A 24,618-nucleotide genomic window follows, 5' to 3' on the forward strand; every position below is an offset into this window, starting at 1 on the left:
AAAAATATTAAACAACTTCAAGATACCTGTCAAATATACTATTTTTGAGCCAATTCCTCCCCATCAGTCAAGGGGAATTTTAGCAAAAGAACATGGATTCTATGTGCTACTGTGCAGAAGAATAGTTGAATATTTGGTAAAAATAAGATTGCCCTATATTTTTCATATATAATACTGTTTCTATTGGTTGGTTCTCATTATTTTTCTAGTGTTACAAACAAGTTGGATTTGTGTGCTGTTTTAAGTATTTGAAGTACTTTCTTGCATTTTTGATAGGTCACTTATGATGCCACATGACTCAGACATGTATTTAGATACCTTAGAAACCTAGACACATGACTGGAGGAGGCCTCATAATTTGATGAAGGACACTGAGAATGGGGAAAAATGGAATGACCCATCATTTGTGTATAAATGCCAGCAGGAAGAGGCAGTGAAAGTGTGACCATAAGTATCCTTTAATTTGTCCCCAAAGATAAATATGTGTCCTCCCAAGGGTTTGGATCAAGCATTAGTTGTTTCTGATCCTTATTGATCACTAGTCTGCTAAATACATGATGTATTTTGCAGTACTTAAAGGATCAGATATATCAGCCTAACCTGGACTTTAAGTTTGCTCTTTCTGTGTTCCTGGAGTCATCAATTCAGGATCATAATCACCCAGGTTCAAAGATTAAAATTTCTCCAAAGCATCTGTAGGTTAATAGGTGAGAATAATTCTTCACAGGTTACATTAAGACTTTAACTTCTTGTTGTTTTGAGGTCTTCTGTTAGGCTCCCCCAGCCCCTATGGTACAGGCCCAGGAATTTGATGCTGTGTTTTTAGAATATTAGGAATAATATTAGAAAAAAGTGTCTTTATAATATTAGGAAAATGTGTCTTCCTCACTTGTTTCCCACCCTGAATTTTAATTTGTTACCCTGGAAGTACATTAGGGTATTGTGACTCTCACTTTGATATACTTAATGTGCATTAATCTATTTTTATAATTGTTCTGTGTACATAGATTGATATATGAAAGGATCCCCCACTTGTGGAGGTCTTTTGCTATACTTGGATTAGTGGTTTCCATGGATTATTCTTCTGCATACTGTAAGTCCTGATTCTGTTTATTTCATAAATGCTCTACAGAATGACACTGAAGAAAAACAGAATTTTCTGAAAATATGTATATAGTATTTATGTTTTCTGTATTAATATAGACTAAGAGCATATGCTACATCCCCTAAATGACTGAGTTTTGTCAAATGTCATCCCAAACAGAGAAACATGTTTGAAAAACATTAATGCTCTTAAATTATTCAGATTTTCTCCACTGTGACCAAAATACCTGATAAGAACAATATAGAGGAAGAAAAGTTGATTTTGAGCTCAAGGTTTTACAAGTTTCTTTTCCTGGTTGGCCAATTTCATTGTTGGGTTTGAGGTGAGGAAAAAAAGTGAAGTGAGATACAAGGGATAGATTATAAACTCTGTTAGGATGGCCTTAGGCCTGAATCCAAGCAACTGCATTTTAAAAACTCCAGGTTGAAACCTGCAGTTTCACCAGGCACACCCACAGAGCCTTCCAGTGTATGGTCAAACAAGTTACTTCTCCACACCCTGATAAACAGAGTGAAGCTCCTGGCAGGCTGTCCTCTCCTGATAAGAAGGAAAGGAAAGGCAAGAAGATCAGGGTGGAGACCACCAGACCAGATGTTTCTGACCCCAGGGTAAATGATGTCACTGAGAAGTCTGGTGGCAGCTGATAAGGATGAAAGGGGGGGTCAACCCCCCAAAAATATTTAGTATAAATAATAGAGCAAATGAACAGGGATTTAGCCAGTCGAAACAAGGATGCACTCTAGTTAGAGAGCCTGATGAGAACCTGACATCCCATCATTTGTCATCATTTCCTGATCCTCTGCATGATCTTCGTGAACCGCTCTCAAACTCTGCTGCCTCGACTGAACCCTGGTGAGACCTGCAACTTCTCCCTAAGACTCTCTCCTAAACCGATCACCCATTCCACATCAGGAAAAGCCTGCCTTGGTTCCAGACCTGGTCACAGCAATCTAAGTGAGTGTGCATTTGCTGGACATAAAGCCTAAGGCTTAAGACTTGTGAACTTAGCTTGCAGAGGAAATGTCTGTCATTAGCCTATCATGATTAAATGTATTCTGCAGTGCTTAGAATTAATCTAGAATTGCTTACTGTGAATTGATTATGTCTATTGCAGTGCCTAGCGTTAAGAATTGTCATCTTGTTGATGAAGAACATATAGAGTGAAAAAAATTTGATTGAATAAAGCATTGAAAGAGGCAGAAGCACGTGGACATTCTTTATTTCTCCTGACTTCGTATGTCGCAATTTTGCTCCCTCGAAACAAACCCTAATTATGTGCTTACAGTGATGTGCTTCTTCCAGTCACATCTTACCTGACCTGCATGCAGTTACCACTGAAAAATCCATTTAAATTATTAATCTATCACATGATTAATTTGCCAACTAGCTCTCATATCTAACCATTTCACCTCTGAACATTATCTCACATGAGCTTTTGGGACTCGCCTCATATTGAAACATAGAGATGAAACCGGAGAACATGAGCATGTGATGGTTTGGAGAACTATCTCCTTCACAGGGAAGTTTTATTCTTTACCTGAAAGTTTAGAATATTTTGGGGAGTGTAACACTAGAAGAAATGTAGAAACTCATACCTACTAAGGATTCAGGGGACAGGCAATGCTAGGCAAACCTTAGACAGGAGGAGGGGATATACGAAGATCAGACCTAAGGCACCTGGATCACTGGGTTTCACATATTGAATTCTTTCTTTTCAACACCACCCCCAGGTTATCAAGATCCATCTTATGTGGGCAGCACCTTTTGCTTCTGGAAACAAATGGATTGTTAAGAAAATGAGGTTTTTGTTTTGTTTTGTAGCAGAGATTAAACTCAGGAGCACTCAACATCTGAGCCACATCCCCAGCCCTATTTTGTATTTTATGTAGAGACAGGGTGTCACTGAGTTGCTTAGTGCTTCACCATTGCTGAGGCTGGCTTTGAACTCGAAATCCTCCAGCCTAGCCTCCCAAACCACTGGGATTACAGGTGTGTGCCATGGTTCCTGGCATAAGAAAATGAGTTACATTTGTTAATCAAAATTCTGCTTTAGTATCAGAAGTACTCCAGAAAGCTTCATCAGAATTTGGTCAGAGCAGGCCTGGGAGGAATGGGTCAGACATGAAAAACAAGAAATGATTTTATTTCTTATCTCCCCATGAGCAAGAGCTGTTTGTGATGTGAAGGTTATAGCCAGGTGTGTGTCAGTGATAATCAACCCTGTGCTCAGGGTGGACACCACACGTGGAAAAGGAGGCCTGATTGGCAAACCCAGAGATAGAGAATCAGACTGGGACACCTGTAAGTTGATCTTTGCATGCTAGGTCAGAATGTTCTTTTAGTCCTTAACAATTCATGTAGTTTTCCAGTTGCTATGGTAACCCCCACTCACTCTCCTGCCCCTTGTCCAGAAGTTCACTTTAATATCTGGGTTTTATCAAGTGTTTTAGGTGAGGAGGTCATTGAAGCAATAATTAGGAGTTTTCTGCTCAGTTATATCATTCTGGTCAACCCCTATCAATTGACTTGTTAGAAAACTCAGAGTGAAAGAGGGATGGAGGGCACAGTCGTTGCAAGGTTAAGAAGGCCAACAATAAAAACTTTTAAGGTCCTGAATGATGTCAGCTGTAAGAAAGTCACATACATGGGACCTACTTCATTCAACATTCCTGGAGAGGCGTAAACATTTTCTCAGCAATGGTGCAGCCTTCTCTTCATTATTCACATTGCACAAGGAGGTTTGCTGTCCTCAGCCCCCAACCTCTTATTTGCCTAACTCCTCTTTGACATCACATTCTAAGGTACCAGAATCCAAAAATGATCTCAGCTCATCATAAAATCAGCTCAGCTGTGTGCTTGGTATTCCTTCCAGATCTGTGTCTTCAGACAGTTTTTCATATTTAGTGCTTCATCCTCAGGTCAGAGTAAGCAGGGTGCTGCCCTAAGCAGAGATGACTTGAGAGGAAAAGAGGCTCTGACTCCTCAAACAGCAGAGTCTATGCTGTAGAGAACTGTCCACCTTCTGTGGTGGCCCGGGGATCTGATGAAATCAAGACAAGGCCAATTTGTTTCAGGAAAAAAAGTGGTGAGCTCCATAGACTTTCATTGTTAGCAACTGAGTTTCTGGGCATCTTTCTGATTACAAGAGAGATTTTTTATTGTTTCTCTTTTAATTATCTGAGAGTTAAGGAACATTGAATGGGAAATTAGAAGGAGTGATGCTGTTAATGTGAAGCTGCCTGCAAATGTATTTAGTGAAGGTGCAAGCTATGTTACAATTGAAGAAGAGCCATAGTCCAGAACACTGAGCCGGCTGGGTTTTTGTCCAATATCCCCCTCAACTTGCGTCACAGTGTGAATACCACTGTGTCATATCTGACAGTAATCGTGATGCTCATCTCCTGCCTGCAGGCCAGAGATTAGGAGAAGCTCTGCACTTGATGATATATCTTTCCATCCAGCCAAGTGGCTGGGCACTCCAGAGCCCTTGTCCTTATCTGAGTCTGTATGGTTCTACAGAAGAAACCTATATGATGGCGTCTACCAGCTCCAATCCCTCAAGCAAGAGTGCCCTGAGAGTCTATTTTAGTCATCTTTTAAATGACTATGGCTAAAAGACCTCACCAGAAAAATATAGAGAAGGAATGTTTATTTTGGCTCACAGTTTCAGAGGTCTTGGTTTATATATGTTCAACTCCATAGATTTGAACCAAAAGTGAGGCAGAACATCATGGTGGAAAGCTGATGAACCCAGTCTAATTTCATCTTAAGTTTGGGAGCCATCTCATCACAAAGCTATGAAAAGTTCATTTCTCTTTTACTGTAAAGTAGTAAGAGTTCTATTTACCTGACCACATTTTGATATTTACACTTTTTTTGGAATTTCCTATTGTGCTTTGAACTTACTCATGCGTAATTCTCCCTGAAAGATAAAAATCCTCCCTGAAACTTCAGTGCCACCTTATAAATTCTGATGTTGGAATGTGAATTTACTCCCTGCCTTGAAATATTAAACCACATAGCTCATTAATCTGCTATCTGCTCTTGTATTATGTTTGCCAGAACCCTGTTAGCTGTAAGGTTCCTCTTGGAGAACTTGCCTTTGTAATTTTTTGTAATAATATGTCCTCTTTCCTTAGGCCAGGGCTGTCCTCTGTCTCTGCATTTGGGTGAGGCAGTTGCTGGTCAGCACTCTTGTGTACAAAATACAAGCTTGCTTTAATTTGATTTAAAATTGGGGCAGTGGTCTTTTCTTTGTGTCATGATTTCAACAAAGCCATGGTAGAGGAAAAAGCAGCTCAGTACATGGCATTAGGAAGCAAAGACAGCTTTACTTACCAGGGACAAAATATAAACCCCAAAATCATACCCCTCACACAGGAAATTTCTTCTTCTGGCCACTCTATACCTGCCTAAAATTACCACCCAGTTAATCCATATAAGCAAATTAATGCACTGATTAATTGAGATGCCAATAACCCAATCATTTTACCTCTGAGAATTCTTTCATTGTCTTAAACATGAGCTTTTGAGGCACACCTCATAATAGAGTCCCACTAGGCTTGAGGGAGGTCTAAAAGGACTGAGGCAGATGGGGCATATGCTCTACCAAGAACATGTACTATTAAGCAAAAGCATATTATTACCAGACATTTTTTCCCCCAGTGTTTTGTGTCTCAAAGTAAGAGTTGTTCCTGAGAGTAAATGAATTAAATCACTCAGTATGTGTGCCATTCTAACAGATGAGTGAACAGAAATGATCATTTGACACGTATCTTGTCCATTCAGATTCTAGTAACAATTCAATTTCGTTATCATTTGAAATTGGATTAGCAAAGACTGCAAGTTCATTAGCCATATTTTTCACAAGTAATTAATCAGTACTGAAGGAAATATATGATATCTTTTTTTTCTTTTTTGGTACCAGAAATTGAAGTAAGGGGCACTCAACCACTGAACCACATCCGCAGGCCTACTTTGTATTTTATTTAGAAACAGGGTCTCACTGAGTTTCTTAGTTCCTCACTGTTGCTGAGGCTGCTTTTAAATTTGTTTTAATTAGTTACACATGACATTATAGTGATCTTGACATAATCATACATTTGAATCAGATGGGTTATAATTTCTCATTTTTCTGATTGTACAGGTTGCCGAATCACATTAGTCATACGGTCACGTATATACAACAGCAATAATAATGTCTATTTTATTCTGCTGTCCTTCTATTCCCCCCTTCCCCTCCCCTCCCCTCCCGTCACTTCTCTGTACTCTAGATCCTCCTGTCTCAGCCTCCCAGGATGCTGGGATTTACAGGCATGCTCCACTGCACCTGGCTAATATGTGATATCTTAGAATCATAATTTTTCAGGCAATACCACTTTGTCTTTTACATTTTTTATCTTATTTTAAATTTAAACTTTATAGTTATGCATGGATGTTGGGTTAATTTTGACAAATTCATATATGCATGAAATTGAATTTTAGTTCACTATCCCCCTCCTTCCTCTCTCCTCCCTGGTTCTCCTTCCTCTACTCTACCAGTCTTCCTTTTGCTCATCTATTTATTTATATTTTATTGGTTCTTTTTACTTATACATATAGGTGAAATTTCCTGTGGAATTTTAATTTTGCACATAATATGGTTTTTTAAGTATTCATTCCACATTGTCTGCCCTTTCCAACCCCTCCACTCTGCCTCTGGGTCTCCTTCACCCTCACTGCTGTTCTTTCCTATATATAAATTCTTACCCCCAACTTTTCTTTATTTAACTCTAGCTTTTACAGTGAATAATCTATGATATGTTTCAAAATCATCTCACATTTAATTGAGTTTAGAACTGCAACAAGTCCACTTCACCTTTTGAATATAGCTCTGAGGCTTATTTCTTAAATAAGCAAGTTTTCATATTCCTCTTCTTTCTCTCCTCCTTCCTAACCTGTAGTTGGAGAACAAAATTATCTTGGGTTATCCATGGTCCATAGTAAGGAGATGTCTTCCAGAACATCTAGGAAGTGAATATCTCCCAAATACACAAGTGAATCCTAACACACTGTTGAACGCACAACATAAAGAAAATGCCACTGACTTCAATTTTAATTAAAGCAAGCTTATATTGAGTACACAAGAGAGTTAGCTGGCCAGTGGCTGTCTCACCAAAGCTGGGCTGGAGAACAGCCCAGCTCTCAGAAAAGAAAAGGTTTATATAGCACAGAAAGTTACAAAGGAGCAAGTCTTGGCAACTTACAACTAACAGGGTTCTGACTAACATATTACAAGGTCAGATAGCAGATAAAAGTTCTACATGTTGTGATGTTTCAAGGTCGTGGGTAAATTTAGATCCCCAAATCAGAATTTTTGTGGCACCACTAAGGTTTCAGAGAGGGTTGTTTTCTGGTTAGGAGGAGCCACAATTTATGAGGTGCCACTAAGATTTTAGAGGGAGTTGTTATCTGCTAGTGGAGAGCCAGGTATGGGTGAGTTCAGAGAACAGGCAGGGATGTCAAACAAGTTTAGAAATATCAGTATTTTATAGTAAAACCAAAATAAGCTTTTCATGACTTTGTGCCAAGATGGCTCCCAAACTTCAGATGGAATTAGGCTGGGATTCATCAACATGATCCATCCACCCTGGAACCCCCTATCAAAGCACATCTGGAATGTGGCTTTTGAATTGCTCCTTTAAAAGTACTCTGACTTCCCTGATGGGCATAATCACTCCTCTGGGACAGGAGTCTCCTGTGTTACTTCTTTGGTAGCAAAGAGATAAAACAACTTTTCCTTGATCTCAAAACTGTGTCCTCATTATTAAACTGTCAAATTAATGTTGGCATTGGGAACAAGGACTGAGTTTCACTTATAGTACCACAGTATCAATGTTCACCACAGTGATGTATTTTACATTATAATTGAATTTTCTATGAGAGTAAACTGTTTTTCCCCTGTATATGGCATAATTTAATGTTAAAACTAATTAAATACAAAGCAATGTCATGTTTTTCTAGCATGTATTGTTAGGACAAATAGTACACACATTATGAAGGCAAAGAGAGATGGGAAGATGAGAGATGGGAAGCAAAGCCTTTCTCTATTCAGTATTTTGTAGTGGAGTCATTTGATGGAAATCAGAAGTGGCTCATTTTCAGGGCACAAAATGGAAGTGGGCTAGAGCAAGAGTCTGGTTGTCTAGGCCAAGTTTAGTGTGGGACAGGAATAAAATCACTGGAGTTCATTTTATTGGCATCCTGCTGCTGATTCATTAGAGTGGGACAGGAATATGAATAGGGAAATTCATGGGGCTCATTGTATTGGGTCAGTTGACCCATCAGGGTGGGATTTCTGGTGCCAGTCAGGTTGGAGTTATTTTTCTTTGCTGTGGCTGAGGCCTAGGATTTTAAATGACAAAAGCTTAGAAAAAATGTCCTGGGACTTATTTTTCATGTTCTTCCTGCATAAATGTGTAATTAGAGATTTATGTGCATGTGAACTTTATAATTTGTATTCTTTTAGTCCATATGCAAAACCACACTGGAAGAATCATGAGAGTTGAAGAATAACCTTCTCATAACTTTAGACCCTATTTGGCTATCTAAACTAAAAGATGATAAAACCCAGTTATTTTCACCATCACAGTTTCAGTTGCTTTTTGTTTTTACAACCCATATCCACACTCAAACTAAATGAAAATTCTCGGAATTACAATTTCAGAAGTCTTAGTCAAGTTCTGGCTCTGTTCTTCTCTGAGCTTACAGGAGCTCTTAGGTGGAAGACACTGGTATGCTCACTTGTCCAACAGATATGATACTGAGTTGTATGGTGCCATTGGGACATTACTCTATTTCACATTCAAGTATAATTTAGCAGCATGAATTTCTTTCAGATTATTTTAATAGTGTAACATGTTGCCTTGATAATTTCTTTGGTTGTTTTGTTTTAGATTTAACACTTAATGCTTTGGAGAATAACTGGGAACATTTTTTCTGATCATTTTTCTTTTGTAATAATAGCAGTATAGATATTTCCCACCCCTTGTTTTCTTTTTACTTCTGGGAATTAACCCATGGGTACTTTTCGTCTCAGTTATATTACCACTTCCATACTTTATTTTCTTTTTATTCATTACTTTGAGAAAGGATTTTTCTAGTTTGCCCAGGCAGGCCTCAAAATTGTGATCCTCCTGCTGGACCCCAGTGATATGCAAAAGGGCCAACCCCAAGGCCAGAGTTTCTTTGAGTGAATGGTCCTGAGAACCTATGTAAACACCATATGGCACTCCAAGTGTTACCTGCTGGTTACAGGTAGTAAATCTTACCATGTCCCAGAATCATAGACACCCAGCTGTCCACAGATTCTCAGGTCAGTCTCTATCTACATATACATGGTCTGATTCTTAAATGCTTTTGTTATGTTGCCTTTTGGTGTTTTCCTGAATATCTCAATCCCAGAATGAACCTTAAACTAAGGAAGCTGTTAGTTCTCTTACAAGAGGTTGTACAAGCATTCTTTCATTTCATTGGTACGTTATTTAACACATTCATATATTGTTCTCCTATAATCAATGTTCATTAAACAAATATTTTCTAACTACTGTTACCTGAATGTAATTTTGTTTCAATTTCCCATATTTTCTATGTTGTAATAAATTTTTTTTTTGTTAAAGTGAAGCAGGCATGATAAATCCATGTTAAGTTCTGAAGTTGTGGGGCTCCCTGTGTGCCATATTATATTACAGTCCAACCTGGCACAGACATCCTCAGACACTCATAAATCAGCCTTCAACATCCATTCTCAATGCAGATATGCCTCTCTTTGAGTCAATTATAACTAAAACAAGTGAGGAGAATGTAGATTTTCCATGTGCTCACAGGTGAAATAGTGAAAATTTTCTTGGTAGAGGGAATTTTGGAAGAATTCCAAATCTGTTATTAGGTCACTTCAGTGATAGGTATTAGGTTGATTCTCAAAATTAAAGAGATGGGGATAGAAAATATAAAAAATGATTTACAATTCTCACAGAGACTTAAAATTTGTAAAGCCTTCCAGAATTTTGGATATTTTGGTCAATTTCTACACATCTGAGGACTTTACTCATGTTTTTATTGATATATGGTCGATCAGGTATTCTGAGTTTATCATCTCAGTGTTCCAAACTTGTTTCTGGAGTTGCCATATTTAAAAATCTATGAGAAAGTAGAATCTTGACATTCAACATCAGAGCTGTTATGATGACATTAATGTCTATGCCTTTTAAATCCTTCTAATGAAGATTATTTTATATCAGTTGTCATCTTCATTGTGGTGGTGATTGTTTCTCACCCCCCCAAATCCATGCACTGAATATCTTAGGAAACCTTCAAAAACAACAAAATTGTTTAAAATATTTTTTATTCCTATTCCAAATTTTCATAATCTTATTTCTAATTAGGTAGAGTGTGAATTCTATAATGTTGTTAGACAACCAAAAAATTTTAGATCAGAGTTATCTTCTAAAGTTGATCCTTTAAATCATCCTTAGTGTGGCACAGTGATAGTGCATAGACTCCTGGGGTTTGAATCTAGAAAGGAGAAGGTCATGGTACCTTCATGGAAAAAGTGCACCAGTATAGGGAAGGGATCTGTCATAGTATTTTCCTATTATTGCTGATCTCTGCACTGTATAGGAGTCTCAACAGATGAACTGCTTCCCAGGGAACACTAAGCAAGAATAAAAATGCATCATGGTCTCTTCTTATAAATTTTTAATCAGCATTACAGATTCTTTTGGACACCAGAAACTTTTTGGAAACCATGAGGCAGACTTGCTAGTAGAATAAAAAGAGTTTCTTTTACACTTCTCCATTTACCTGAGTCTCTGGTTTACACAAATGTTACCTGCTGCAGTCTGGCTGGGCAAAATAACTGGAAGGTGATAAGCAACTTGAAGGTTGAAACGGGAACTGCTTTATTGTGGAACAGCAGAGGTATATATACCTAACTGATTACACACAGTTTGACTTAATTAGCATCATCCAGATACAGCAATCAGCCAATAAGGAATCCCCACCATCTTAATGGCTCAGTGGCGTTGCCTCACAAACCACTCCTCCTGCAAACTGCTAGGCGCTATCTTGACTTGATCGAGGCCCCCAACATCTCCCCCCTTTTATTTTATTAAACAACAAGTATGTAGTTTAGGGACCGTGCCTGTTTTAGGTTGTCCAATACTACACATGGTCCTTACCCGTCATTGGATGGTCTGACCTCAAATTGTCAGCCTCCTGGCTTAGGTTAGTACCATTGTAATTGGATCTTACCTGTCTTTGACTACTGGCCCAATATATTTAGCCATACTTGTGGATCTGTGTAATCTATACAAACACCATAAACAACCTGCCACAAGCAGAAGGAGGAAAATACAAAATGCCATGATACCAAGCCATTGACGGCTCCAAGTGAGAAGTCTTTAGAAAAATTGTACCACCAATGACACCATCAGCAAAGATACCTTGGTACTATTAAGAGTTACAATTTGTTGTCTCAATAGATTAGTTAAATTTTGAGAGTTTACATTCCATGTGCCATTAAGCATGGCTTCTAATTGTTTGGAAAAATCAGCTGCTCGAGAATTATTATCATAATGCATAGAAGTGATACACAGTCCAGGTAAGTTCTGTAAGCAGCTTATTTTTCTTTTCTTATCACCTGAACAGTTTTCCGACCATAATGATAATAACTGTAAGCTGATGCAGCTGTGGTGAAATTTGTAAAATACCAAAGCATCTGAAGGTTAAATGCTATCACCATAATTGAAAACTGGAGTTCAGCTGTTATGGATTTGAGATATTGCTAACCCTGTATTTATAAAGCTCAGAAGGCTTGAGAATGGCGGGTTGCCCTCCCCTCACCCCCCCTTTTTTTGTATAGAGCAGGGCCAATCCTGAAGTGGACCCTGGGGGGAATTTCCTTTGGAGGCTCTTTTCCACCCTCTCAAGGTAGGTGGCAAGTTTCTTAGTAGCCCTCTGAGTCCCCGCTGGCTCCTTGCTGGCAAATTTTTATGCTCCCATTTAAAGCTTCAAATTTTTCATTTCATCATTTTGCCAATTTGAAGGAAGCTGTTTTTCTCAGGTGGCACTGGAAGGCCATTCTCTCTCCCTATCACCTTCCCCTGGCAACCTCAGATGGCCCCGGGGAGTGTCCCGGACTCAAACTGCCACGGGCCACTGTCTCCTGACAGTGGCATCCTCCTCCGGGGCGAGGGGTAGGGAAGAGCCAGTGGCAGCAGCGACCAGGTTATGCATGCGGCGGCTGCCTCATGCACCCTCCCATGAAGCAGCCTTTTGTTGTAACTCCTTCCCTGATAGTCCTTCCTCTTCTGAACTTTAATGTATGCCCTAACTGTTCTTGGTTTTACTGGGGTGCCTCCTTCCTTTAGCAATTTACTTAGCACCCTTTCAGTTTGATTTTTACTAACTTCTGAACCCATATTTCCATAACAAAGGCAACACAACACACTAAGATAAAATGAAACAAAAACACACTGTATCAATTTTTTCCATTTTCTTGAAATGGCCATCGATCCTCTTGTCCTATCTGTTCCCCAGCGGTGAGCAGCTTTCCTCCTGTCCTATCTATTTCTAGGGACAGGCAGCTTTCCTCCCACCCTACCTATTTCAAAAAAGCACCCAAAGAAAATATATTTATGGCATGAGTTTGGAAAGCAGTACAGGTCATCTAGGGATCAGGATACTGGGTTGGGGATATAGCTCAGTTAGTAGAGTGCTTGTCTCACATGCCCAAAGCATTGGGTTCCATCATCAGCACCACAAAAATAAATAAATAATTAAATAAACAAACAAATAAATAAATAAAATAAAAGAATGATCTGTGCAATATAGGAGGAAGTGAAGGAAGAGAGGACTGGGGTCCAAGCTGTGGTATAGATGCCCAAGAGTTCTGCTGAAGCAGACATGTCCCAATTCCCTTAATCACCTTCACATCCCAGAGGAAAAAAGAAGATCCATTCATTCAAATTTGTGTCCCTTACATAGGCCAAAAAACCCTCCCTGGATGGCTGCCCATTCTGGGAAGACTGTGCCTGGGCTGAGACTATCTAGTTGCCTAAGAGGCAGTCCTTGCCTGTGCAATAGTGAGCTATGAGCAGAGACCAGAGGGCAGGTATTAAAGTTCTCAATTTAGGGCCCACAACCTGTCAGTGTCGCCCAGATTCAGGTCCATCATATCTGTGTCCAGGTGACAGGAGGTCCTGACAGCCTCCCACAAATCCTTCAGCACTGCTTGACCTCTAATTACAGATAGAATGAGGACCATCCCCAGGGCAATCTTCCTATCTCATCTAAGTTTTTAATTTTCTACTTTCTCCTCAAACCATGGAAAAAGTAAACACATTTCAACCCATTTTCTATAGCATTCTCAGGGAAAGAAGTGTCTTATACACAAGCTCTACATGAAATGAAAAATACATAAGCTGAGAATAAAAAACTCAGATCTGCTCTAAATCCACTTCCCTTGTGAAATCAGAGTTCTCCCTGATTCCTCCCAAAATTGGTGAATATGGGCCTAATGGATTAATCTTTGGGACTTTTAAATTGTATAGTGTGTGATTCACTGGATTCATTAGAAACAAGGGAAACAGGAGATATAATATAAAGTTACTACTGGGTTTGAAAAAGAAAGCATGGTGTCTGTGACTTTTCAGTAGGTTTCAAGAAAGATCAGAGGATGGATTTTCAAGGAAAAATATCAAAAACAGTGCATGACTTTTCTGATTGAAAGATTTTTTATATTGCTATAGTATCATTCCCTCCTGTACATATCACCATCTTATGAATATCCCCACTTTTAACAGTGATCAAAAATAGATGCAAATGGATACATCTCTTGTAATATAATGCACTGCTTGTTCATGAAAATTTGCTGTGGGTGTACACAGCTGCTTAGAGTCATGGCAGAGGGCCCATGGGGGTGGATTTCTTGCTGTGATTGTGCTGATTTCACACCAAAGGTGTGAAAATATCTCAAAATCTGTCAAAAGTTTTACTTATGTGTGTTTTATTATCAGCCAAATGTTCCATGTTAAAAAATGTGTATGGTGGGGGGATAGTAGAGGATAGGAAAAGTAGCAGAATACAACAGGTACTAATATGGCATTATGTAAAAATGTGGATGTGTAACCAATGTGATTCTGCAATCTGTATATGGGGTAAAAATGGGAGTTCATAACCCACTTGAATCTAATGTATGAAATATGATATGTCAAGAGCTTTGTGATGTTTTGAACAACCAATAAAAATAAAATAAAATAAAATAAATGTGTATGAAACTAAGCTAAAACATGAATCAAAGATATATACAATAGGCCCAAAGATGTATACAATAGAAGATGACACAGCTTTAGAATTCCAGGAAACAGGGAACAATGGATGATGGAGTCACAGAATTTCCCATCAGAGGTCAAGTCTGAGATGTCCAGGGTTGCAAGAAGTTCAGGGCAAGAGACCATAGCATCCTACTCAGATGTTCAAGCTAAAGAGGATCAGGATTTTCTTTTTATGAAGAGTCCTTTTCCTAGGAACAGGCTGCTGGGGATGATTCTGAAGTTAGAGAAGAAGATGCTTCTTAACTCAAAATGGTGCCAGTAGATTCAGCTGGGCCCACAATAGTAGTGGCAGAAGGCACTGGCCAGGCCTGAGCAGAGGTATTGAGCATTTGCCCTTCTGAGAGATGGTAAAGGGATTCTTGTCTAACTGTCCTATGAGCCTGGAGCACTGAGATTGCTGTCATAGGACTGATAATATAGCCTCCTCCACAAGCTGGAGCCCAGTAATGTCAGCAAGACTGAGTTTCCTAACTAGGAGACAGAGCAGCAATCAGAAACCCCTGAATGTGGATTGCTATGATCACAGATGAGGAGTTTGGGGACTGTTTCTGAAAGCTACAGATACCAGTGCCCATAATCTTCTTTCTGAAACCTTGGCCATTTTATAACATTAGTTGTGTGCTGCTTGGTCTAGAGAGTTCAAATATTCTGGCTTCACATTTAGAGATAAAATTAAAGTAAGGGATAATTAAAATAAACTCTTTGTGTCTAACCAGAGATCCTGAATGACTATTTACTAAGAGAGTTTAAACTTAAAAATTTTGATAAGGAAATTTAGTACTTTTGAGGTAAATGATTTAAACACCACAAACTGCATCAGATAGTAAACTACATATTCAGAAATTGACCTTCTAGCTTCAAACTCCAAATTTTTGCTATTATCTAGATAAAATTTATTGAATTATGGATTTCTATAAGACCTCAATTCTTAGTGTAGGAATAAAATATTATGAGGATATTAAATTGAAAATATGACTTTATTTCTGAGCACAAATGAACACAAGCATGTTTGTTAATTCCCACCCTTCTCTAAGCAGGGACAAAGGAGACCATGTGTTAGAGAATGCTACCTTAAAATGAATTCTGAAATGTCTCTTCTTGCCATCCTTCCCATCTTCATTCCATCCTGGTGAAACATCCTAGACTTTAGGCCATGTCAGCCATTCAGAGCAAGGATCATGTTTCGTCATGTGTAGCCAAATGTGCTTTAATTAGAGAGAGAGTGTGTGTTCATGAAGAGTTAACATTATGGAAGGAGAAGTCTGGCTTTGTCCTGGCCCATGGTGGGTGACCTCCTCATCTTGGGCATTTCCTCAGGGACTCTGCATGAGTGTTTTCTCAGGAGCTGATTCATGGTCTGTTCGCAGATAGTTTAAGAAAGGAGAATGACTATACTAGAAAGATCAAGTAGATGACTACAAATTTGGAGCTTTGAGTGCATTCTATCAGAACAATCTCCTCATCTTCATGGAGTTGAGGGGGCTGGATATTGATTGAGTTTACTTCAACAAAATTATGTTGATGTGTTTAAGGAAAAAAAAGACCAATAACTAGTCTGGATTCTCATTTCCTGAGTGATCATCTGTGCTGGATAATCCTTCAAAACTATCAGCAGAGCAAGGCATCCTGAGTATAAGAATGCTTCAAATGTATAAACTCCTTGAAATGGACTTCTCTGTCTCTTTAACTGATTTGACATGATTTGAATTCTTTATACTAAAATTGTAATCTTCTAAAGAGTAGAGCTTTCATTTTATTCTCTATCTAGGATCATGAATTTGCAAACCTGAGGTGTTCATAGGAACTTCTCAAGGCGAGGTGAATTGATACTAAGTGTATTTTATCTGGAACCCCTGAATATGACTGGTGTCTCAAGCAAAGTTGATATTAACATGTGAGATCTGCCCTAGATCCAGGTAATTATCAGCATAAACATGCTGCAGAGTGATTTTCCTGCACACGAATAAATTCACTGTATGCATAGCAAAGGGGCAACTCCCAAAGGTGCCTCATTTACATACAGGCTCAAATCCTCATCCTGGGTGCTTTATCAGTTCTCTCTGTTTCTAGAACTGTCTCTCTCTCTCTGACAGTCAGAAACAACTCCCTGAGATCTCTGTGTATATGTCAGTGTACAAATGTGGCAAAATGTGTGAAGCCCAGGAGAACAATGTGCATGTCAGTGTCAAGATCTGGAATTTTAAAGAAAATATTCAAATCCCATTATTGTGTGGAATACTCCTAATTGCTGAATACGGGAAAAAGTAGCACAAGTTGGTGACAAAAGGGTGTACACATTTGTAGACAGCTTTACAGTATCTAAAATAAAATTCCATCAGCAGATTCATGACTGGGAACAAACACCTATGTCCAAATACACTCAATGTTTCAAACACTGCTAAGAGTATATTTGTATATAAAATATATTTAATGTGAATTAAATTCATAAAATATCTGGGGAAGTAGAAATTATTAATCAGGGTTAGGAGGGTCCTTATGACCTGAGCGTCAGTTCACTGGGAAGTGAAGTGTAACAAGGCCCATCAGCCTGGTGGTTTTTGTCTTGCTTCCCCTCTGCCTGTGTCACTGTGAGTTACACATAGCTGCTCCCACTTCCATGGTTTGTCCCACAGTAGTAGACATTGTCATCCTCTTCCTGGATGTTATGGTTGGTCAGGTACTAATCCAGGCCAGAGCCTGAGACTGAGAAGTGATCAGAAATTCCCATGCCCCTTGGATCCCACAATGCCACTACTGCCCACTGGCATCACAAAACGGGGGGCTCTTCCCTGGGTTTTGCTGGTGCCAGTCCACCTCATAATTATTGTAGTCACTGCTCAGGGTGCAGGTGAGTTTGGTGTTTTGTCCCAGAGAGGCAGATGCAGAGGGTGGCTGAGTCAGCACAAGTTGGGAGAGGGACCCTGTAAACACAGATACATCACAGTGGAAGTCAGAGCCAGGCTGCATGTGTTTGGGGATTTGAGCCCATGAGGATAGACTCAGGATAGGGGTCTGCCATGGGGCTCAGAAGTCTGTCCCTACCTGGGCAGTGAGTGAGCATGATAAAGAGGAGAAGAGTCCCAACCATGTTGGACAGTTTCTTGAGTTCCCGTGTTGGTGTGGGCTGCCCTCAGCCTTTCTTATCCTTCCCCACTGGCCTCAAGATGGAGCAGCTCATGCAAATATGTCTCCACCCACTGACCCTCACTTGCTCCACTTCTTCTGGGCCTATAATCATGCAAATCAAAGTGTGGAGGGTGCTGATGCCTAATGGGCAGAACCTGGAAAGAAGCAAGTGCTGGGGCTTTGCAGAAGAACACAGTTGCTGAGTCCACCTTAGTGACGCAGGGTTCAGTTCCTCTGCCCACCCCTGTTCAGAGGTGGAGTTCTCTGGGGACATCTCAATTTGTGAACATACTTCAACGGTTCCCAAAAAGTGTTCCATGATGTCTCCTGAAAATTACTTGTAGAAGTTTAGACTTCTCTTGGGTATGGACTCAACCTTTTTATGTTTTTATGTTTTCATTTGAGTCCTAGAAATACTGATGAAGATATTTCTGTGTCAGGTACTTTGCTCAGATCAATATCACTACTGCATGAGGTATTTATTTTTTCTGCCAAAAATTCACTAGGAATCAATAATCAAATAATAGAAGTGTCAGGAAAAAGAAGCATGGAGCTGAACATTCTCGCTGCTTGGGATCATTTGGGAAAATCAACTCAGATGGTCATAATTAATCTTTCTTTCATATCTTCTCATTATGTCCATCTTTCCAGGATGTGAGTTGGCTGAATTGAGAAAGTCACTTTCCCAAATACAGACCCAACACCCTAAGTTAGAGTTCACATAAACCTGATCAAATGAATGACTTTCGTCATAAATTCTGGTCCATTGGGCTAAGTGGAAATTTCGTGATATCTATGAAATGACTACAAGTTAGGAGACATGAACCAACACAAATTACTTATCTTTCATTTGCAAAGGTCAGTAGAGTGACAAGGATCTCACTGAGCTAACTTCAGGATGGTGTCATGTCTGTGCTATCTTCTGGAGGTTCCAGGGGAAAAATCATCTTTTTTCAGTTTTTAAATTCTAGGGTCACCAGCATTCCTTGGCTGGTTGTCATTATCTCCATCTTCAAAGAAAAAAATCCTGAATGGATGGATACCTTCTTATAACACACCACATAATTGCTTCATCTTTCTCTTCCACTCTTAAGGACCCTCACGATCCCACTGTCTCCAGGTAAATTCCAGGATTATCTTCTGACCCTGATGTGAACTGATTAGTAACATTAATTCCATGACTATTTTACTATCACTTTATCATTCATCCTAGCATATTCATAGAATTCAGGGTTTAGTGTGTACACAACTTTGTGGTCGATTATCAGCTAGCCACACTGCTCTTATCAGGAACTTGTAACCATTTATGCATATTCATTGAAAATATAATAAGGCATCACCCCAAAGTCACAAGCATGTAAAGTTGGGGTTTGTTGTGCTATTATATTGCACATATATGATCTTTATAGAACATTGTGTAATTTCTAATTATATATTATTTATACTATGATTTAATTATTATGTACATTGGAAAGCTACTAAGATTGTCCTGAGAAGAAACATCATGAATTTGACATTCTGGTTTGTATCTTTTTAGCACCATGTATAACACAGTGTGTTATACATTTTCTGTGTGGACTAATAGCACTGAGTAAATCTTAGAACTATCATGCCATGCACTACATAATAATCAGCATATCCTCAGTTTCAGAGATGTGAGAACACATGTGTACTTGTTCAGGCATCTGTGTTCCAGACAAGTGCCTGGGGACCCTACAACCCTGAAACTTTCCATGAAGCTGAGTATCATAGTACCATTGTATGTAGGATTTGATGACACTAAAACTGCTATTCCAGGAATAGGTGAGTCTGGCAGGTGATTCAGGAGATGCAGAGATGGAGTGCAGTTGACTGAATACAACCTTGAAAGGGAACCTGTAAATACAGATAGGAGTAGGGGATGAGGTAAGAGGAGGAGAAAAATTTCTCATTATTCTGAACCTGAGTGGTTGATTTCAACTAAGAATTGAGACTTGAAAAAGACTGATGTTAACCAGAGCAGTAATGAGGAGGTGCAGATGGACTCTAGTTCATAGTGGACACAGTCCTTGATTGTCACATTGGGGCTGGGCTGTTGTAGGTGACATTTAATTTTTCACATTCTGCTAGAGAAGGGCTGTTCATGCAACTCTGTCTCCATCGTGGTTGCCCCAGCTCTCTCTGAGCCCTGGTGCTGGAGTGCAGCACACAGTGCAGAGTGAGAAAGAATGAAATTTCTTTCCTCCTGGAGGAATCCTGGCAGGAAGCACCTGATGAGATGAGAGAAAAGCTTCTGCTCCAGGGGCTCAGTTACGAAAGACAGAACACAGCTGCTGAGTTCCCATCAGAGCACAGAGGGTCCACCAGCAAAATTAAGGCTCCTTTGTGTGAACGGTCCTAACTGAACAGTTGTGTGGGGCAACAAGTCATACAACACCCTCTGGTTGTGACAGAACACATAAGAACACTACTGAAATATAGAAGATACTTAAAAACTGTTTGAAAATTCATACTCCAATAAAATAGAAAATCTTGAAGACATTGACAAATTTCTTGAGACATATAATCTGTCCAAAGTAAATCAGGAGGACATACACAATTTAAATAGATTGATTTTAAGCAATGAATTAGAAGATGCCATTAAGAGGCTACCAAACAATAAAAAGAATCACATGGATTCTCACCTGAGTTCTTCAAGGACTCCAAAGAAGATTTAACACCAGTAATCCTCAAACAATTTCATTAAGTAGAAAAGGAGAGAACCCTTCCAAACTCATTCTGTGAGGCTACTATCACCCTGATACCAACATGAGACAAAGACACAACCAGGAAAGACCAATATAACTGATGAAAATAGATGAAAAGTTCTTAATAAAATTCTGGCAAATCACATACTAAAACAAATTAAAAAGATAGTGTACCATGACAAATTGGTGTTCACCTTAGAGATGCAATTTTGGTTCAAATTATAGAAATCAGTAAATAAATTCAATAACCTTAAGACAAGAATCATATGATCATCTCAGTAGAAAAGCACTTGAGAAAATACAGCACCTTTTCATGTGCAAAACACGAGAAAAGTAGGGATAGTAGAGACATATTTCAACATGATAAAACCTATTTAGCTAAAACAAGAACATCGTCATTCTAAATGGGATACACTGAAAGAATCCTCCATAAAAAGTAGAACAAGGCAAGGATTTGAAAGTCATGGATTTTACATTTAGAAGACCCAAAAAATTTCACCAGAAAAAAATCTAGAATTGACAAATACATTTAGCAAGTAGCAGGGTATAAATATCAACACCCATAACTCAAATGCTTTCCTACACATCAGTGATGAATTTACTGAAAGAGAAATTTTAAAACTACCCCATCCATAATAGCCTTAAAAATATACTTGGGGATCAATCTAAAGAAATAGATGAAATATCTCTATAATAAAAACACTAAAGAAATCGAAGACAACCTTAGAAGATGGAAAAATCTCCCATCAGCATAATTATATATTGTCAAAATGGCCATACTATCAAAAAAAGTTATACAGATTTTGTGCAATTCCTATGAAAATCCCAATGACATTCTTCAAAGAACTACAAAGAGCAATTACAAAATTCATTTGGAACAATAGGAGACCCAGAATATCCAAAGCAATCCTAAGCAAGAAAAGTGAAGCAGAAGTCAACACAATACCAGACCTTAAAGTTTATTACAGAGCCATAGTAACAACAATGGCATGGGTCTGGAAATGTAGCTCAGTTTGTGGAGTTCTTGCCTTGAATGCAGATGGCCCTAGATTCAATCCCCAGCACTACCAAAACCAAACCAAAACAACAACAACAACAACAAAACCCAGCATGGTATTGGCACCAAAACAGATATGTAGACCCATGGTACAGAATAGAGGACACACAATGAAACCCACATAAATACAGTTATCTCATACTAGACAGAATACCAAAAATATTCATTGGAAAAAAGATATCCTCCTCAACAAATGGTGCTGGGCAAAGTGGATATCCTTATGTAACTAAGTGAAATTAAACCCCTATCTCTCACCCTGCAAAAAACTCAACTCAAATTGGATTACAGACTTAAGTATTAGAACAGAGACCCTGCACTTAATAGAAGAAAAAGTAGTCTCAAATCATCATCATGTCACTAATACCTGTCTTTCTTAACAATATTTCTAAAGCACAAGAAATAAAGTCAAGAATCAATAAATAGGATGGATTCAAACTACAAAGATTTTTTTTTTTTTGCAGCAAAAGAAACAATGAATGATGTGAAGAGAGAGCCAAAAGAGCCAAAAGGAGGGTAGAAAGTCTTTACCACATGCAGAACCAATGGAGCATTAATCTCCATTATATGTAAAGAATTAAAAAAATTTAACACCAAACAAACAAACAAACAAACAAACAAATAAATAAATAAACCAAATAACTCAGTCCATAAATGGAATTAGCAAACACCTTTACTGAAAAAGAAATACAATCAATCAACAAATATATGAAAAAATGTTCAACATATCTAGCAATTAGAGAAATGCAAGTCAAAAGTACTCAGGGATTTCATCTCACTCCATTCAGAAGAGTAATTATCAAAAATTCAAGTGCTGGTGGGGAAGTAGGAAAAAAGATACACTGATTCATTGATGTTGGGATTGTAAAATGGTGCAGCCACTTTGGAAAACACTCTGAGATTCCTTAGAAAACCTAGAAGATATCCCCATTTAATCAACCTCTCCCACTCCTCAGTTTATATAAAAACAAATTAAAATCAGTATACTATAGTAGTGAAGTCACCTCAATGTTTATAACACCTCAATTCTCAGTAGCTAAACTGTGGAACCAATCTAGATGCCCTTTGATAGATAAATGGATAAAGAAACTGTAGTATATATACACAATGGAATATTACTCAATCTTAAAGAAGGATGAAATCATGACATTTACAGGTAAATGATGGAACTAGAGAATATCATGCTAAGCAAATTAAGCCAATTCCAAAAAACCAAAGGCCAAATATTTTCTCTAATAAATGGATGCTGATTCATAATGGGGGAGATGAGAGGAAAGATTGGAGGAACTTTGAATTGGGCAAAGGAAAGGGAGGATAAGGGAGGGGTAATAGGGACTGGGAAGATGTTGGACTTTATGGACATTATTTCCCTTGGTACAGGTATAATTGCAAGAATAGTGTAACTGTACATCATGTACAACCACAGAAATAAAAAATCATGTACCATTTGTGTAAAAAATTAAATTAAATTTAAAAAATCAATGAAAAGGATGAATTCAAGCTAAAAAGCTTCAACAAAGGAAACAGTAACACAAAGAGACAGCCTACAGAATTGGAGAAAATCTTTACCACAGGCACCTCAGATGCAGCATTAATCTGCAGGATATATAAAGAACTCAAAAACTCCACATCAAAAAATAACTAAATAAAAGACAAAAACCCCAAACCCCCAAACCCAACAACAACAACCTAAGTTACCCAATCAATAAATAGGCTAAGGATCTATAAAGATATTGTAGTAATTTCTTATGTGTTTTTTTTTTTTTAGTTTTGTGATTCAATAGGTTTTACAAGCATGTGCTATATTCTGTAGGTCAAAAAGAAATGCATACTATATAAATTTGGCAGATGGTCATTTTGTTAGCTAAGATCAAGATAAAACACAATTTCTGAATACAAAGGACTGGGGCCACTAAAGTACAAAATTGATGGTCCACAATCTTAAATAGCTAAAACTCCTGCAGAATAGAAGGGAGAGACATGAAACTGGGAAATAAATTACAGTCAGTGCTAGTTAATTTAGGAAAGGGGGAAAAATCCCAAACTCAAGTAGGTCTCAAATTGTCCAATTATTATTATTATTTTCAAAGTATTCCATGTAACATAGCTTTAGCCATTTTGTCACACATGCTTGCATGTATATTAGAAAAAATTCAAATTTAATCTGGATATACTTCTGTTATTAAGGCCTGAGAAAGGAATGATCATACTAAGTAATCAAAGTCCAAAAACAAGGTGGGCCAAAATTCAGGCAGTGAGGTGAGAATGTGTGTATTGTTCAAGGGATTCAAGCAGAGATAAAACATATATACAAGCATATGTGTAGCTCAAGTAAAATAAAAAGACTATTTCTTGTCATGACTGCTTGTTGGCTTCCTCTTCCTATGCATTCCCTATGCCACTCTGTACTAGGATGAACTAGAATCATGGCCACAGAATTGACCATAATATTTGACATCATTGACATAATCTTCAAAGAACATTTCTCTCTTTTTTAATAAAGCCATTGCTGAAAACAACAAATTTGATCTTGCCTGATGCTATGTCCTATTTTTTTTTTCATCTCTAGCTGTTCAGAAACTCGTTGTAATCCACTGTTAAGATTTTTTCAGCTCTTCTTGAGGTATTAACATCATAAACGGCAGGAGAAGAATAATCGAAAGACTCTCAAAGAAGCCAAGTTCTTCTTTGGGCAAATTATAGTTGGTTGGGATTTTGATTAAATTGCCAAAGTCCTAACCACTGAGAAATGATTATCATTTGACCCCTTCATAGAGGACCACTCTGAAAGTCACAAGAAGTTCTGAAAAGTACTGGGTCTGTATTCTTTCCTCCTTGTGTTTTTTCAACTGGATACCAGATGATGTTAGCAGCTGTACAGATTTTTCTGTATACATGTCCTCCATCAAATTAAATGTATAATGAAACTCAGAGTGAAGTTCTTGAAAAGCATTCTACTTGTTCATTCATAAATTCAGTCCTAGCTCAATTATCAAGTTTACATGACACTGAAATAGTTGGTATTGATGTTTGGCATTATATCTGAAAGCTTCAATGGGTCTTGTACGCACACCTGAAATCTTGGTTTCCACAGCAACATAATTACATTTTTGAATAATGGTGAATCTTCTCATCTCTTCATCCAGTTACAAGCCTAAACTTCTCAAATTCTTTGGTTCTGATCTACAGTTGCTGCTAGCACAGTGAAGGCACCAGGGAATCAATTTAAACCTT

General features: G+C 38.3%; 1 pseudogene; it reads right to left on the bottom strand.

Annotated features, from left to right (window-relative positions):
• Positions 1-23,739: 23,739 nt before the first annotated feature.
• LOC144368419 (CCR4-NOT transcription complex subunit 7 pseudogene) lies at positions 23,740-24,601 on the bottom strand (annotated as a pseudogene).
• Positions 24,602-24,618: the final 17 nt, after the last annotated feature.

The sequence above is a fragment of the Ictidomys tridecemlineatus genome, chromosome 2 (assembly GCF_052094955.1).
Source record: "Ictidomys tridecemlineatus isolate mIctTri1 chromosome 2, mIctTri1.hap1, whole genome shotgun sequence".
NCBI classification, from domain to species: Eukaryota; Metazoa; Chordata; class Mammalia; order Rodentia; family Sciuridae; genus Ictidomys; species Ictidomys tridecemlineatus.